Source organism: Sciurus carolinensis, chromosome 1 (assembly GCF_902686445.1).
Source record: "Sciurus carolinensis chromosome 1, mSciCar1.2, whole genome shotgun sequence".
Lineage (NCBI taxonomy): Eukaryota > Metazoa > Chordata > Mammalia > Rodentia > Sciuridae > Sciurus > Sciurus carolinensis.
In genome coordinates this window covers 130,203,136-130,207,416 of record NC_062213.1, presented here as the reverse complement: position 1 = coordinate 130,207,416, position 4,281 = coordinate 130,203,136, and the positions used below count along the sequence as shown (strand labels likewise).

General features: G+C 34.5%; 1 non-coding gene across 1 annotated transcript; it reads left to right on the top strand.

Moving 5' to 3' along the window:
- Nucleotides 1-2,637: 2,637 nt before the first annotated feature.
- Nucleotides 2,638-2,744, top strand: LOC124968203 (U6 spliceosomal RNA). Its single transcript, XR_007105647.1, has one exon. It is a non-coding gene; the product is annotated as a U6 spliceosomal RNA (small nuclear RNA).
- Nucleotides 2,745-4,281: the final 1,537 nt, after the last annotated feature.

The following is a 4,281-nucleotide window of genomic DNA, read 5'->3' as shown; positions in this document are numbered from 1 at the left end:
ACAGACAATGGAGGTATTCCCTCAAACCCTCCTGAGAACATTTTAAGCACTTGGAAATGCCATAGACACACCAGAGTCAGACAGGTTCATGCAGAGGTGGGTGGGTCAAAGTCAGCTTGGTTAGGCATAACAACCTGAGTTCTGGGAAGCTTATAAATAAAGAAGAAGGTTGAGCTAAGCAAGTAAAGAACTATATACACAGCTCTACAACCCAGCACAGAGACAGCTGGTGTAGTTAGTACTTCCACACCCAAAGACATTCAGAGGTCACTGTAGTCAAAGCTTGAATATTTACTATACCTCCCAATATCTGGCAAAATCCAAAACTGAAAGTCCCAGTAAGAAATCTCACCATCTCAAATACTTTGGCAAGAAGTAGTTAGACTCTTCACCATTGTTTTTTTGTTTTTGTTTTTGCTTATACCAGAGATTGAACCCAGAGGAGCTTTACCACTGACCTACATCCCTAGCCCTTTTTATAATTTATTTTGAAACAGGGTCTCACTAAGTTTCTTAGGGCCTTGCTTAAGTTGCTGAGGGTGACTTTGAACTTGAAATCCTCTTGCCTCAGTTTCCTGAGTTGATGGGATTACAGGCATGCACTACCACACCTGGCTACTATTAGCTTTAAAAAAAATTTCACTGGCATTGTCCTCTGTGTTGATTTGATAGGTTTCCCCCACAATTTGACACTGCACAGCTTAATCCAATTTTATGTAGTTTTTAACATTGCAATGTGTTAGTCATCTGCCCTCTCATTCTTCTTTATCACATACACTTTCTTTTTTTTTTCTTTTCACTTTTTCCTCCTCTCTTTTCTCCCTCCTTCATTTTTTTCCCTCTTTTTTTAATGGTATAATGTGTTAACTAAATTTACTGATTCTACCTTTTGTATCTTTCTCTTTTCTATACTCTCACCCTTTTTTCTCCTTGATTTTTCTTCTTCTCTCTTCCCTTTCTTTCCTCCCTCCTCCCCCCACTTTTTTCTGCTTCTTCTACTTTCATGCCCTATATAGTTTAATGTTAATTTTACTTTTTTAATATGTAATTTTTAAGTCTACTATAGGGTATTACTCCCCTTTTCCATTCCTGGACTGGTGAAGTTGTAGAGAAGATAAGCTTTTATTGTTTATTAGTACATCATTTACTCTCAAATGGTTACAGTTACTGGTGATCATCATGTTCTGTCAAAGGGTGCTAGGGATTGACTGTGAATACACTGAGTGACTGCTTTGATGCTGAGACATTCTCTGCACCAAAGGCATATAGTAGGAGAAAATAGCTCACTAAAAAGAACCTCATAGGGATGGGGGTGTAGCTCAGTGGTAGAGCACATGCTTAGCATGTATGAGGCCCTGGGTTCAATTCTCAGCACCTAAATAAATAAAAATGCCAGTTTAAAATTAAAAAAAAAGACCCTCACATAACAGCAGAAGAGATATACATCACAGGAAATGTAAAAATCTCAATAGGATTGCAAGAAACATGAGAAAAGAAGGTAATAAGACACCCCCAAAAGTTCATAATCCTTCAATAATTGAACCCATAGATATCAAAATAGAGGAAATGCCACATAAAGAATTCAAAATTTTTATTGTTAAAATAAGTGAATTAAAATAAGATCTAAGAAATGAACTAAGAAAATTCAAAATAGAAAAGAACAGTTCAATAAAAAGAGATTCTGAAAAATAACAAATTCTTAGAATGAAAAACTCAATCAAATAAAAAACCTTGTTGAACGTCTCACAAATAGATTATATCAAGCAGAAGACAGAATTTCAGAACTTGAATATAAGGTAAATAAACTTGAGTATCCAGACATCAATGAAGAAAAAAATAGGAAACTATGATCAGAATATCTAAGAACTCTGGGACAACATCAAGAAAACCAACTTAAGGGGCTGGGGTTGTAGCTCAGTGGTAGAACACTTGCCTAGCATGTGTGAGGCACTGGGTTTGATCCACAGTACCACATAAAAATAAATAAATAAAATAAAGGTATTGTATACATCTACAACTAAAAGAAATATTTTTTTAAAAGAAAATTAACAGTACTCATAGGTCTTGAGGAAGGAGTAGAGATATGTGCTAATTGTATAGATAATCTATTTGGTGAAATAATAGTAGAAACCTTACCAAACCTTACAAAGGAGATGGACATTCAGATTCTGGGGAATATATAAACCCAAACAGACAAGAAAGAAAGCAAGATCACAACACATTATAGTTATAATGCCAAAAATCTAAAATAAATTAAAAACTTTTAAACATGTAAGACATACCAAATCACTTATAAAGGCAAATCCATCAAAGCAACAGCATATTTCTTAGCAGAAACTCTAAAGGCCAGGAAGCCTTGGAATGATGTACTTCAAGCTCTAAAATAAAATAATTGCCAACCTAGATTGCTATATCCCCCAAAGCGGTCCTTCAGAATTGATGAAGAAATAAAAACCTTCTAAGATAAATATAAACAAATAAATCATGAACACTAAGCAAACACTGAAGAAGATACTTAAAGGAATTCTACACACAGAAGAAAAAGATAAAAACATACAAAAGAGTATGGGAAAGAATAAGAACAAAGTGTCTTCATTAGATGAGTGAATAAGCAAATGAGAATTAAGAATGAATCAAGTGCTTGCTTCTACAGCATATATACTAAAATTGGAATGATACAGAGAAGATTAGCAGGGCTCCTGTGCAAGGATGACTCGCATATTTGTGAAGCATTCCATATTTTTTTGGAAATGACACCCACCCAGGTTATTTGGTTGAAGACTGGGTAATTGACCTCAGCATTGGAAAGGAATTTTTCAGAGTAACATCTTCTCTCCACATCTATGTTCTTTCCTGTAGCATCAGCCAAACTGATCTAAGCTCAGTATCTGTTGACCATATTGAAGAAAATCCACATCAGGGGTTTGGTTCTGCTTTCATGGGTTGCTCAGGGTTTTAAAAAAGAAGGCAAAATTTTTCAAACTTGTTTTGGAGTGGGACATTCCCATATATAAAAATTTGTACTGTTTAAGATATATTTATCTTGATGCTCAGTTAAATAAACAAAAATGGAATATTTCAAAAAAAATGACTGAATCAAACATTAGAAATAAAACAAAATGACAGAAAGTAATACAGACCTTTCTACAATAACACTGAATGTAAATGGTCTCTAATTAAAAGATATAGACTGACAGACTGAATCATCAGCAAAGATATCCAAAGACTCAAAGTGGAAAATGATATTCCATGTAAAAGGAATAGGAAAGCAATTATGAGTAGCTATTCTCATACCCAACAAAGCAGATTTGAAAACAAAATTAGAAGAGACAAAGGTCACTCATAGTGGTCAAGGGAACAATCCAGCAAGTAAATGTAATGACTGTTAACTATTTATACCCCACACATCATTGAACAATTTCACAAAACAAATAATACTTGGGCTGGGGCTGTAGCTCAGTGGCAGAGAACTTGCCTAGCAAGTGTGAGGCACTGGGTTCAATCCTTAGCACAACATAAAAATAAACAAAATAAAGGCATTCTGTCCATCTAAAACTATAAAAAAAAAATTAAGTGTTAAAAAAAAAACACACTACTTAATTAAAGGGACAGATAGTCCTACTACCATTATAGTCAGTGACTTGAATCCACCACTGTCACTAATAGGTCACCCAGACAGAAGAAACAATAAAGATACTATTCAGGATTAAACAATAATTTTTATCAAATAGACTGGACAAACAGCTACAGAATATTTCATCCAATGACAACTGGATAGACTTTCTTTTCAGCTGTTCATGGAATGTTCTTCAATACAGATTATATATTAGGCCACAAAGTAAGTCTTAACAAATACAAAAAATCGGAAATAATTCCTTGCATCTAATCAGATCATAATGGAATGAAATTAGAAGCCAACAGCAAAGAAAAAGACAGAAATGATACAAAGACATGGAGATTGAATAATATCCTTTTGAATGATCAGTGGGTCATCAAAGAAATCAGGAGAAATTTAAAAGTTTTTAGAATCAAATGAAAATAGAAATACAACATACAGTCCAGTGTAGTAGCACATGCCTATAATCCCAGCTACAAAGGAGGCTGACATAGGAGGTTTGTGAGGTCAAAGTCAGCCTAAGCAACTCAGTGAGACTCTGCCTCTAAATAAAATACAAAATAGGGATAGGGATGTGACTGAGTAGTTGAGTGACCCTGAGTTCAATCCCCAAGTACCCTCCCCCAAAAAAGGAAAATTACAAACTAATGTTCTTGATAAACATA